Source organism: Leptinotarsa decemlineata, unplaced genomic scaffold, assembly GCF_025532065.1.
Source record: "Leptinotarsa decemlineata unplaced genomic scaffold, Ldec_3_MD MMD2_P_RNA_scaffold_7, whole genome shotgun sequence".
Lineage (NCBI taxonomy): Eukaryota > Metazoa > Arthropoda > Insecta > Coleoptera > Chrysomelidae > Leptinotarsa > Leptinotarsa decemlineata.
Window position 1 is genome coordinate 3,524,523 of NW_027412534.1, and position 14,620 is coordinate 3,539,142.

General features: G+C 34.5%; 1 long non-coding RNA gene across 1 annotated transcript; it reads right to left on the reverse strand.

Annotated features, from left to right (window-relative positions):
* Positions 1 to 13,506: 13,506 nt before the first annotated feature.
* Positions 13,507 to 14,412, reverse strand: LOC141480298 (uncharacterized). Its single transcript, XR_012464252.1, has 2 exons — positions 13,897 to 14,412; positions 13,507 to 13,836 (listed from the first exon to the last, which is right to left on the reverse strand). It is a non-coding gene; the product is annotated as an uncharacterized lncRNA (long non-coding RNA).
* Between the last annotated feature and the right edge of the window lie 208 nt (positions 14,413 to 14,620).

Sequence of the window (14,620 nt, forward strand, 5' to 3'; positions counted from 1 at the left end):
TTCAAACCGCAACCATCAATTTCAAATTTTCGACAACAAATGCCAGACCAAATTTCAATATACTAAATTTCCAAAATAAAAACCAACCACTGGTTGAGAATTTGAGATACCAATTTCCATCTCAACCTATCCAGTTACAACCGAGACAAAATAAGCCCTCTCCAAAATATTTTACTAACCAACAAGTCTTTGGAACACCCCTAACGTTTTCAAACCTACTGGACAAGTTATACAAAATAAACCAGAACCGATGTCAACAACGTCTCGCAACCTAACGATACAACAAAATCGTAATCCTAATAGAAATTATTTTCAAAATTCCGGTCCAAGAAATTTCAGGTCAGAAAAGTTTCATAATATAGAGACTAAATACTACCCAAATGATCAGTTAGAATTTGATAATCCCTTCGAAAACCAACCATATGAATGTTCTGGTGTCTTAAATCAACAAAATGACCAAAATGCCCATAACGACAATTTTGAAAACTCTCAGGACACTATTCAACCAGTGCCCATATGAAAATGATGACGAAACCGAGAATTTTACTTTCGAAGAAAATTTTTCCCATACCTCGATCCAGGACAACACAATATAACAAATATAGACCTCAATTATGTACATAACAATTTACCATATATATTTGTTCCCAAGTTGATAGAAAATTCTGAATATAATCAGGTAGCTCTCATAGCCTCATGAGTCCAAATTTAGCAAATACATTTATCCAAAATGATATTTTTAATGAAAATTTCAATATTTAAACATCTCATAGCATTTCTGTTCACAACGAAGTGGCTGTTATTTCAATATTTGAAATTTTCATCAACATTGAGGTATGTCACAAATTCTATATTTTTGATTTTAATGAAAAATAAGACGGACTTAAAGGAATGGATCTTTTAAAACAATTACAAGCAATTGTCGACATTCAAAGAAAATTACTGAATACTCCTATAAACATAATTCCAATTATTTTTGACTAAATACATCAAATAAAACTTCACAAAAATATTTTCATACTTTGATAATCCCTGGTAGAACACAGCAAGTAATTAAACTTTGTGTCCTTCAAAAATCTGGTTTATGAATTTCAAATTATATAGATTTTGGAAACAATTTGGAATCTCCACGAGCTATCGTTAATATAGAAAATTATTTGGCTTATACAACAATAACAAACTCAAACGCAAAGCCATTCAAAATCACTATAACAGAAACTTTCGATTCAAATAAAACTAATTTTCTTGGAAATACCGAGACATATAGTGAATGAACAACAGGACCTTCTTCTAAAAAAATAACTTGAAAATCTAAGGTTGGAACATTGCAATAAAGAAGAAAAAAAGGAAGGAATCAGAAAATTATGCTATGATTTTATACAAATATATTTCACTGTGAAAACATTCCTATCATAAAATAAAATTAAAAAATGAAACCTGTAGCAAAACACGTGCATTTTTCCTTTGAGTTATTTTAAGTTTAGTCCGTTAACATATATTTTTGATATATCCTCTATATGGGTTACTTGCCACAGCGATCCTCGGTATGTCTAAAAACCGCGCACCTATCGGAATGTACAAAAAAACAGCCACCGTTTTTATATCGGAAACATATTATACGAGCAGCAGTCTGATTTTCCTTGACCATTTACGAAAAACCCTGAGAGAAAAACTCGTTTCTTTACAAACCCCAATTTTCACAAAGACTTATAAATTTCCAGAAATTCACGAAAATGAAGTAAATTCCCAAATCAATAAAATGTTAGAACAGGATATAATTCAACCTTCTACCTCATCCTGGTAGTCCCCAAAAAATTAGATAAAAATGGTAAACAGAAGTGGTGCGTCGTTATAGACTATAGAAAATTAAATGAACGAACAATAGACGATAAATACCCTCTCCCCAACATTACAGACATCTTAGAAAAACTTGGTAGAGCAAATTATTTCACAACTGTTGATTTGGCATCAGGATATCACCAAATTGAAATAGACAAAAATGACATTTCAAAGACAGCTTTCTCTGCACAAAATAGGCACTACAAATTCAGACGTATGCCTTTCGGGGTAAAAAATGGTCCTTCTACTTTTTACAGGAAAATAAATAATGATCTGAGGAGCTTAAACAACGAAATTTGTTTAGTGTACCTTGACGATATAATAATATTCAGTAGACCTTTACAAGAACATATCTCTAGAACAAAAGACGTATTCGAGAGACTGAGGAAAGCAGAATTCAAAATACAATTGGAGAAATCTGTATTTCTTAAAAAATGAATTGCCTTCTTAGGACATTTAATCACCCACGAGGGAGTGAAACCCACCTTTTCGTTGTTTAAGCTCCTCAGATCATTATTTATTTTCCTGTAAAAAGTAGAAGGACCATTTTTTACCCCGAAAGGCATACGTCTGAATTTGTAGTGCACAACCAGTGAAACTGAATCATACAACAATCAACACTGTAAATATTCTGATTTTTTTTTCTATTATTATATTTTCGATATTATATCACCATCTTTATATATTTGTATATACAGGGTGTTCCTTAAACACATGCTAATATTCAAGGAGGTATTTCTTAGACCCATTTTAAGGAAAAAACGTCCTATGGACGTATGTCCTAAACGCCTTAACTTTTGAGATACAGGGTGGCAAAGTTTTCAAAAATAATCAGTTTTTTAATAATAACTGAGATAATTTTGTAGACATCTTTGGCTTATTTGGTACATATGTTCCATGCCTCAAGGCGCATTTTCTGATGTACAATTTTCTTAATTTTCTCTGCCAGTGGCGTACGTACGAGTTTTGAAATGTATATTTTTGGCGAAAAAAATACTACGCCACTGCTTTATCTTGAATTAAAAATTATTTTCAAAATCTCCATACATTTTTGAGCACATTTGATTTGCTGGGTTTTCTTTGTCCGACGCATGGTTTTCGCTCAAAAAATTAAAAATCGCTTTACTCAAGGATAAATTCCTTAAAAATCTGATGCGGTATCGTGCATCGACTGAAAGCAAACTAAGAGATCAGATTTGTTGCAAAATAATTAAGGATCTAAAAGGTATTTGTTTGTTGTCAGATGCACTGTTCTCAATTAAAATTACGTCATAACGCAGCACCGCTTAATAATTTTTGAAAACATAAATTTAGTTATCCTGGAATAAATGACGTGTAGCAGAATTTATTTATATACATTTTTTACATACATTCTTGGAAATATGGAGTTTGTCGATATGTGATTTCTTTTAAAGATTAAAAGCAGAAAAAACAGCGTACCCACCATAGCAATAAAAAACGAATTCTCTGTATGTACAAACGTCAGTAGCTAATATTGATGTTGGTTTAAAGTAGGGTGTTAGTGTTAAAAACTGTCACAGCGCGTTTTGATTGATTTTGAAGTGTTATTGAAGTTATTTTGGTAGTCCGATGTTTTTCTGAATATCAGTAAATATGGTAAATTATACGAATGCGGAAATGGCGCAAATGCATTACGTATATGGCCTTGCCGATGGTAATGCAACAGAAGCCAGGCGCATTTATCAGGAAAGATATCCTAATCGTGCCTTACCAGATAGCCAAAGCATTTCAAATATTCATCGTCGACTTGGGGAAACTGGTAGTTTCAAGAAAGGGACTCCGGAAGGTAGACCTCGTGTAGTAAGACCTCCTGAAATTGAGGAAGCGGTGCTGCAAGAAATTGAGGAACATCCTGAGACGAGTACGAGGAAGATCGCTAGAACTCTGGATATTTGTCATCAAATTGTTTGGCGTATTTTGGTTGATTTTTTTTTATACCCATACCATATTTCAAGAGTGCAGGCATTACTCCCCAGAGATTTTCCACAGCGTGTGAACTTCAGTCAGTGGTATCTACAAAGTATTGCACTGAATCCGCAGTTTGAGACACAAATTTTGTTCACAGACGAAGCAAATTTTTCTCGGAATGCCATTCAAAATTTCCATAACAATCATGTGTGGGCTGAAGAAAATCCCCATGCAATAACCGAAACCCATTTCCAACACCAATTTTCGGTTAAGGTATGGGCAGGAATTGTAGGTGATCATCTAATAGGCCCATTTTTTCTACCAGGACGCCTTGATGGTCGTTCTTATTTACACTTTCTCGAAGAAGACTTACCTGGGTTATTGGAAGATGTGCCACTTGCGTTAAGGAATCGAATATGGTGCGCCCCTGCTCATTTCAGTGTAATTGTCCGAAACCATTTAAATACAGTTTATCCTAATCGTTGTATAGGTCGCAGAGGACCTCAGCAATGGTCAGCAAGATCCCCTGATCTCAACAGTTTAGATTTTTTTATGGGGTCACCTTAAAACTCTTGTGTATAAAACTCCCGTTAATACTTTAGAAGATTTAAGAGAGCGAATAGTTGCCTCGTGTGAAACTATACGAAATACGCCGGGAATATTTGAACGGGTGCGTAATTCCATGCGTAGAAGGGCGGAAGTATGCATACTAAGTGCAGGTGGTCACTTCCAACAATTTTTATAATCAGTTTTGGTATTATTACTAATTAACAAATTTGTGCTATTCGTTTAGACTTACTGTCACAAAATAAAATAAAACTCGTTTTTGTGAAAAATTTATTTTTTTGCAGATTATGTTTTCAAATATTATTAGGGAATTGGTAATGCGTTATGAAGCAATTTTCAGATTCTCATTCATTTTAGAATTGATCTAATTTCTTAATTTGCTTTCTGTCGATATTTATTTTTTTGAGTGAAATGATGCGTCGGACAAAGAAATACCAGGAGATCAAATTTTCTCAAAAATAAATGAGAATTTTAAAAATGATTTTATTTTGAAAAGAAAGCATTGGCGTAGTACTTTTTCCCCAAAAATATTCAATGCGAAACCCGTAGGGATGCCACTGTTTGAAAAAATACAAATTTGTGTACATCAGAAAATGCGCCTTGAGGCATGGAACATATGTACCAAATATTTCAAAGATGCCTACAAAATTATCTCAGTTATTATTAAAAAACTGATTATTTTTGAAAACTTTGCCACCCTGTATCTCAAAAGTTAAGGCGTTTAGGATATACGTCCATAGGAAGTTTTTTCTTAAAATGGGTCTAAGAATTACCTCCTTAAATATTAGCATGTAATCAAGGAACACCCTATATATATATATATATATATATATGTATATATGTATATGTATATATATATATATATGTATATGTATATATATATATATATATATATATATATATATATATGTATATATGTATATGTATATATATATATATATATATATATATATATATATATATATATATATATATATATTCAGTTCAGTTTGAGGAGTGCCAGATGATGACAGTACTACCAACTGTCGAAAGCGCTCGCAGATAATTAATAGAAGATATAAAGTTTCAAATCCTTTTTGTAGAATTTAATATTTATATATATATATATATATATATATATATATATATATATATATATATATATACCGGGTGTCAACGAATCTATTAGACAAGTCATAATTTCTAGACTATTAGGAGAATTGAAATGAGATTTGGTATAGTTGAATGGTATGTGGAGAGGAATGTTTTCACATATTTTTCACTTTCCGGTCACTTCCGGTTTCAGCGGAAATGGCTCCAGTTCTGAATTTTTAAATGGAACACCCTGTATATTGTAACATTTTTGGATTTCTGAGACAATTCTGGATCCGAAACTGACATTTCCGGAAGTTTTTCAGCCTACTTGATTTTTTCATAGTCATTTTTGAAATTGCATCTAGGTGGCCATGATCGGACGTAAACTAATTTATGGACCTCAGGTGATATCAGAAAATTGCAATAGCGGAGTTTTAGTGACTAGTGTGTTGAATATGAATGAGACAAGTTTACAAAATAACATTTTCGTGTCTAACTATTATTTTTCAAATGGCGCCATTTTTTGACAAGCAATTTCCGAAAAAAGGATTTTTTGACGAATCTAACGTTACTAATTTATTTGCGATTGGATCAACAAATTTAACAAATTCAACTAATAATTTCAGCGATGTACTTAGATTTTTTGCAATATCCTAAGTTCTTGAAAATTCCACTATAGTAAATTTTCAAAGTGCATCCCTCCTTGTTCAAGACACATTTCAGCTTGTTCAATTGTTTCTCTCAACACGTTTTGTAACATTTGAGGCGATATACTTCTAAATGCCTGTTGAATCCTTTCTTCTAAGATTTCGAGAGTGGCTGGGGCTGTTGCATAGTAGACCCTTTCTTTTACATATCCCCAAATGAAGAAATCTAACGCAGTCAGATCCGGTGAGCGGGCAGGCCACCGTACTGGACCGTTGGTTGCAATAACTCTATTATTAAAATGCTCTATTAAAAAATCAAGTACGTCTCTGCGTTTATGGGGTGGTGCTCCATCTTGCTGGAAGTAAACTTGCCGTAAAACTTCTAAAGGCATATCATTAAGATGATCCTCGATTTCATTTTGAAGAAAACCCAAGTATCTAACCCCTGTTAACTGACCTTGAAACAATATTGGACCAATTATTCTGTTTCCAACGATACCAGCCCAGACATTGACGCCAAACCTTTCTTGAAAATTGCCCTCTCTCATTGCATGTTGATTTTGTTGGGCCCAGTACCGACAATTCTGCTTATTAAACATGCCATTATTTGTAAACCGTGATTCGTCGGAAAATAGAATGAAGTTGATAAAATTTGGGTTAACTCTATGATTTTGAAGCAACCAATCACAAAATACTACTCTTCTATTGCCGTCGTCAGCATACAAATGTTGATGTAACTGATATTTAAATGCTCGATATCCTTGCTTTCTCAGTATTTTTCTTGCTGATTCGTGACTTATCTGCATTTCTCTACTAATTTCTCTTAAAGAAACCGTTTTGTCAACTTCTACCATAGCAAGAACGTTAATCTCAGTCTCCTCATTTATGACAAACCTCTGTTCTGCGTCTCGATTTCCCTCTTGCCTAAAACGACTCTCTACATAGGGAAAATACTGATGAGATGGGTGTTGCCGATTGGGATATCTCTGAGCATACAACTCAGCAGCTTTCCTTGAATTTCTGTGGCATTCTCCAAACAATAACAACATATCCACTTTTTCACTTTGAGTATACATTATTTCGACGAAAAATTAAACTAAAATTAACGAAAATCAAGAGAAACTTCTACTTTCTGCTCATAAAGCTTATGACACTGTCATAATCTAGGTGAGCGTTTTGTTCTCCAAAGTGGACTTGATGGAAATAACCGCAAAATATTATGCATCATTCCTATCCATGGCACCCTTAACAAAATTAAATGAATTTGTATCGAGTATTTTCCTCAGTAATATTTAATTTATGTTCTTATTTGTAATCCAATCGCAAATAAATTAGTATCGTTAGATTTGTCAAAAAATCCTTTTTTCGGAAAGTGTGCTTGTCAAAAAATGGTCGCCATTTGAAAAATAATAGTTAGACACGAAAATGTTATTTTGTAAACTTGTCTCATTCATATTCAACACACTAGTCACTAAAATTCCGCTACTGCAATTTTCTGATATCACCTGAGGTCCATAGATTAGTTTACGTCCAATCATATCCACCTAGATGCAATTTTAAAAGTGACTCTGAAAAAATCAAGTAGGCTGAAAAACTTCCGGAAATGTCAGTTTCTGATCCAGAATTGTCTCAGAAATCCAAAAATGTTACAATATACAGGGTGTTCCATTTAAAAATTCAGAAATATATATATATATATATATATACATATATATATATATATATATATATATATATATATATATATATATATATATATATTTTCCGGCCTTGAGCCATTTTGTCAAAAAGAAATAAAGTTTTTAATTTTTTTTATATTTATTTTGCCTTTCAATCCAAGCTAGGTACAAGTTATATCGTTCTCTTTGGTTTTGCCTTTTGCAACCTGGCGCCCAAATATCAGAATTAGTCAAGTAAACTCATGGTTTATTTGATCAATAGTAAATTAATCTGTTATAGCTATTAATCAAAAGATGTGTTGAACTTACTCACACCCTCCCGTATCAAACTGAGCAGCCTATCAGCAAAAGGTGTTGGCATCCCAAATTTTGAAATATTAAATTTGCCTTTTCAAAATTTGGGGGGGTTACACATTTTGGCGCCCAACGTGGGGCCACGGAAAACTTGACTATTCACTTTTCCTTACCTTGGAAGACTTAATAAAAATTTTATCTATTCGAACAACATTGACATATCTGATCTGATGATATAATATATATCTATATCTCTCGTATCCATCTTTGATATTTTGTTATTTTACTGCATTGCTTATATCATACTTCAATGCAGTTACCTGTATTGAACTGAAAGTTGATTTTGAAGTATCCCGAGTACCGGCTTAGTGACTTTATCTTGTATCTTACATTCAATATGGATCCAAATTACTTGAAAATTAATGAATTGTCTTATGAGCTTCGCATTCGAGGTATCGAACCAACTGGTAATGTTGACTCGAAACGGAAAATTTTGCGAGGATTGTTAAGTCAAGAAAATGATAATCAAAGTTTTCAGAGCAGTTTTGTAGCTCCTACTTCAAATGATATCGAGATAACTCAAATGAGAGAAACCATTATCTCTTCATTTAGTGGATCAAAGGAAGATCCTACTTTCAGAAGAATTTCTTGTCGATTGGCTCATTTGTCAAATCGTTTTCACTTGTTCAAAGCTGCCGATGAAGCAGAGGAAGCTGATAGAAAAGTGATACAGTTTCTAATATTGGAATTAGAAGCTGATTTTGATTTGAAAGTATCTCCCAGTACCTCAACCCCAACTCATCTAGGAAGTTTTTCTCAAATACCTTCTTGTGTACATACATTTTCTCATAAATCAGTATCTCCATATAAATGGAATCTATTTTTTACTGGATCAAATCAGAAAGAATCAGTTAATTCCTTTCTTGAAAAAGTTGAATTGTTACGTGAAGCTCGAGGAGTTTCGAAGCAAGAACTTTTTCAGTCTGCCCGTGATCTTTTCAAAGGTTCTGCCTGGACATGGTTTGTGAACATGAAAAGTAATTTCAATAATTGGGATGATCTCTTGTACAAGAATTAAAAAAAGATTTTCTACCCTACTTTTATGAAGAATATCTAGAAAGAGAAATAAATTCTAGGACCCAAGGTGCTAACGAATGAGTATCCTTATATATTTCCTCCATGGAAGGTCTCTTCAACAGGTTGACTACCGGAACTGATGAGGAAACCCGTGTAAAGAAAATTCGTAGGAATTTATTACATTTTTTATCTCTCACTTAACTTTACAAGATCCCAAAAGTGTTTCTGAACTTTCTGATTTATGTAAAAAATTAGAAGAATCTTGTTTGTGGGCTGATCGTTATGAAGCACCACCTAGTCGCAGTTCTGGTTTACTTAGAGCCTGATCTGAGTAGTCCCTACAGTGGAGCAAGTGCTTCCTTTCCTTCAACTTCTCATAAATCGTTTCGTGAAAATTTTTCTTCTAGTAATATCTCTACCTTGGTGAACTATCGATGTTGGAATTGTGATTTGGCTGATCATACCTATAACCAGTGTCGCAAACCCAGAACCATGTTTTGTTATGGTTGTGGTTTAAAAAATACTATTGAAAGTAGGTGTCTTAACTGCCATTCAAAAAACGGGAAACTAGGTGGCGAAAACCTGGACGTCGTTACCAGTCAGACCAAAGGTCCAGAAACCAAGTCAGCCAACTCCCAATCCAAAAAGTCGAACAAAAAGCTCTGTCGGCCTTCTCTTGTTTATTTGGGTTTTGTTGTGGATCAACAAGGTTTGAGAACAGACCCTGAGAAAGTTTCAGCGATTGTTAATTACCTAACTCCGAAAAACACCACGGTATCGTCGCTTTATTAAAGATTTTTCGTCTATGTGCTCTCCCATATCAGATCTTTTTCATGGTCGCAAAAAAGGCCAACAAATAATTTGGACTCCTGAGACAGATGCTGCTTTTACTGAGATTAAGTCTCGCCTAACGTCTGCTCCAGTACTTGCTAGCCGTGACTTCACAAAACCATTTGTGATTCAGTGTGACGCTTCTGAATCAGGTGTAGGAAGTATTTTGTATCAAGATTGTGACGGTATTGAACATCCCGTAGCTTACGCCAGTACGACTCTCACTGCATGTCAGCGAAAATATACAGTTACTGAAAAGGAGCTGTTAGCTATCATTTTTGGTATAGAAACATTTCGTAGCTATATCGAAGGCACCAAGTTCACTATTGAGACTGATCATGCTTCCCTTATTTATCTTTATAATCTATCTAACCCTTCTGGACGTTTGACTAGATGGGCAGTGAAACTTTCACAGTTTGATTTTACTATTAAACATCGAAAAGGTTCTTTGAATGTAGTTGCTGATGCTTTATCTCGTTCTATTGCTGAGGTTTCCGTTATCGATATTTCTACTTTTCAGCCTGATGCTTGGTATACATCTTTCATAAAAAAAATCAAGACCAACCCAGAAGTCTATCCTTCTTTCCGTGTCGAGAATGGTGTTATCTATAAACATATCTTTTCTTATCACAATATAGTTAGTAATCTTACCGACTGGAAAATTGTGGTACCTACTGCCAATCGACAGGAAATACTGCAATTCTATCATGATAAAGAAACTGCCGCTCATTTAGGAATATCTATAACCCTTTCTCGTATTTTAGAACTGTATTATTGGCCTCAAGTAAGAAAATATGTATATAAATGTGTTAGGAAATGTCCGGTTTGTGCTGCTTGTAAGAGTTCAAATTTACCTAGAGCAGGTCATTAGGGCTCTTACAAAAATAATAATTTTTCCCTTTCAATGTATTTCTGCAGATTTGTTAGATCCTTATTCCAGGTCCAAAAATGGTAATTAGTATGTGTTAGTTGTTGTCGATTGGTTTACCAAATATGTCTTAGTTCATCCTATGTCTAAAGCAACCTCAAAAGGTATTATCAAGTTCATAGAGAACAATGTTTTCTTAATTTATGGAGTACCTCAAATTTTTATCGTGGACAATGGAAGTCAATTCATTAGTAGGGAATTTAAGAAACTAATGGAAGATTACAGAGTTCTGAAAATTTGGTATAATGCTAAATATCATCCACAAGTTAACTTTGCTGAAAGAGCTAATAAAGTTATAGTTACCTCAATTCGCTGTTATATTCATGAGAATCATAAAACGTGGGATTCTTCTATCTATAAAGTTGCCTAAGCTATTAGATTAGCAAAACACGATGTGACTGAGTATTCTCCTGCTTTCTTAAATTTTGCAAGGAACATTCCTGTTACTGGAGATTTTTATGGCAAAATATCAGAAAATGAAACTAACATCCCTACAGTCTCTGATAAGTCCCAACGAATTGATGATATTCAAGAGCTACCAAAATTATTTATTGATGTTCGCAGGAAATTACACCAAGCCTATCTTAGGAATGCTCGTCAGTACAACTTGAGAAAGCGAGAACTCACATTTCATGTTGGTGACAGACTTTGGAAGCGAAATGTAACTCGTCTGCAGCGGGTAATAATTATTCTGCTAAACTGGCTCCTGAATTTATACCTTGTATTGTTTCTAAGGTTATATCTAATTTGGTATATAAACTAAAAGACATGGATGGTAAAGACCTAGGACGTTGGCATGTTAATGATCTGAAATCTTCCTTTGTAGACAATGAATCAAACTTGACCGAAGAGAAGTATTTTAGTGCTGATTCTGATCACTAATTATCTTTATCTTTACTTATCTTATCTATTTATCTTTCCTTGGTTTTTTCCTATGTATCTTTTGCTCTGTGGACGGGGGCATTAGAATTCCTCCACCATGGCATTAGCAGATGTTAGGTACAAGTCGTATGACTGGCCACTTTTAGCATTTTTATAACTTACATTACAATTCCTCCACCATGGCATTACCAGATGGTAGGTAAAAGTCCTACGACTGGACACTTTCAGCATTTGATATCTTTTACATGCTATATTTGCCATTGATAATTACTTGAAACAATTTTGAATAATTTAGGTCATGAAGTAGCTCTCCATCGACAATGTCTCCACCTTGTCGTGGTGATGGAGCTTGAGTGCTTTAATGATTCTGAGAGCCATGTCGGCGGTTGCCTGGCTACCGGTAGGGTCTCCCATGCCGGACGGGTCAAAGGGGAAAAGCCAGACTAAGGCGGCTTTTTCACGGGTCGGTACGACATCGGTACAGCTGCCATGCGGTAGACGCTCTGTATGCTGATTGAATGTCGCACTCATATTTTCAAATGGCGGACTACACACGGGTCGACACAACACGACTGAGGCTTGATTTGCTTTCTGCATACTGCGTATCGGCACATTTTTAGGCGGTAAACGGTTTTTACTGTTCATGTTTACGTTGTTGGTGATGGCGAACGAATTGAAGTTAGTGCAAGAAATTGAAAAATATGAATGTCTTTATAACTACAAAATAGCAGAATATTCCCGTAAAGATGTAACTGATAAAGCATGGGGAGCAGTCGCTACAAAAACACAACTATCAGGTAGAAATAGATTAGGATTTATTAATTTTATAAACAATAATTATATTGCCATGGTATGCTAGCATTTGGCTTAATAAAGTAATTCGCTAAGTAATTACGAACAGTCGCACCAGATGATGCTGGATTTCAGTGAATTATCTCTTCTTGCAAATTGTAGTTTTGTAGTATGATATTTTGCGGAGGTTCGTATGTTGGTATCGAATACTGAATTCCCTCTTTACTTCGAATGAAATTGTGTAAAACACAAACACATTTTATTATATTTATAATAGTGGATAATTTTGTACTCCGAATAGGTGTTAGCAGTACCTGAAATTTTTGAGTCATCATGCCAAAACTACATTCGATTGTTTTTCTTGCCCTGCTCAGCCTGTAATTGAATATACGATTTTTATTGTTTAGTGTTTGTACTGGGTATGGTCTCATTAAGTATCGTTTTAGAGGAAACGCATTATCTCCCACAAAAAAATAGGGCACTTTTTCCTGGCTGTCATCATGAGGTAAAGAAGTATGAACTGGTAGATGTAGTCCACCTCTCTCTAACCACTGAGCTGAACTTGAGGCACGAAATATTCCCCCATCGTTATTTCTGCCTGCATACCCAGTTTCTATCATTGTGAATAATCCATCTGCATCACAAACCGCGAGTAGAACAATTGAATGGTACTGTTTGTAGTTGTAATTAGTTGATCCAGTGTTAGGAAGTTTTTGAATTCGTATGTGCTTGCCGTCAATTGCTCCTAGGCAGTTTGGTAAGTTCCATAATTCGTAAAAACGATTCGCTATTTCTTTCCACTTTTCATTGGAGGGTATTTTCATATATGAATGATGAAGTATATTCCAAATAACTGATGTTGTTTCATTTACTATATTAGATATAGTAGTAAGTCCTCTTGCAAAATATAGGGACGAAGAAGAATAGCTGCATCCTGTGGCAAGATAACTGAAATAATAAAAAACAATGAGATATTATCATATATATTTTTTTTTCTACAAAAATATGAATATGACATTTTTTGTTACAGTTCAAGAATGTAAAGAAAAATGGAGAAATATAAGATCTTCGTTTCTTCGAAGTATGAAAGCTCCTGCAAGTGGATCCAAATCAAAAAAACCCTATTATCTTAAAGATTACCTACAGTTTATATTGCCCTATGTAAAACCAGTGAATAACGTTGAAAACACTGGGAATGTTCCAGAACCGCCTCCAGAGATTTCTAATGAAGATAATAGTTCGGCAAATGTAGCAAGTGATTCAGTTTTAAATAATAATCATAATGAAAATTCGCAAACTGCGTCCTATAATTCAGAAGATGAAACAAATCAGTCTGAACCTGTAATGACCCAGCAACAAAAACCAGTACACCAGTTACCAGTGACGCCAGCATCTACTGCTTTCCAAACCTGTCGTTATCAAAAACGTCAGGTGACAGAAGACGAGAAAACAATTGTGGATTATTTGAAACCTAAAACCAGAAAGGTTCAAGATGGGGCAAATTCCGACAGTAAACCAAAAACCAGTCATATGCACCACTTTCTACTCAGCTTGTTACCCGATTTAGAAAGTATGACAGAGGAACAGCAAAGAAATATAAAACTGAGAATTATGATCCTCATTGATGCAGTGAAGTCCAATCATCCTCAATCTCATCAGTATACACATGTTCCATCACAAAGGTCATCCACGATTCAGTCAGTACTAACTCCTTTAGTTTCTCCTGATCCATCAAGTCAGTTTTCCGACACTCAGTACACTATACTGCCGACATCACCAGAGACAGAAGCAGATGTAGCACAAACTGTTTATTCATATTTCAAGACTTTTAATACAAATAATGACTAATGTTTTCTTTTCTCTATGTGCACTTACAGTAACGTTATTAAAATCCTTTCTCCAGCGCTTACACACTCTCTCATATTCGTGTTTTGTCGGGTAATAGTTGGACCAAGAAGTTGCTCAAGTTCTTGAAATGAAGTTTTTGCCATTCTGTACATTGACCGAAATTTTGCATCATTCATACTTAATTCTTGAGCGGCGACAAATAGCCTACAGTTCCTATTCCGTTCAATGTATGG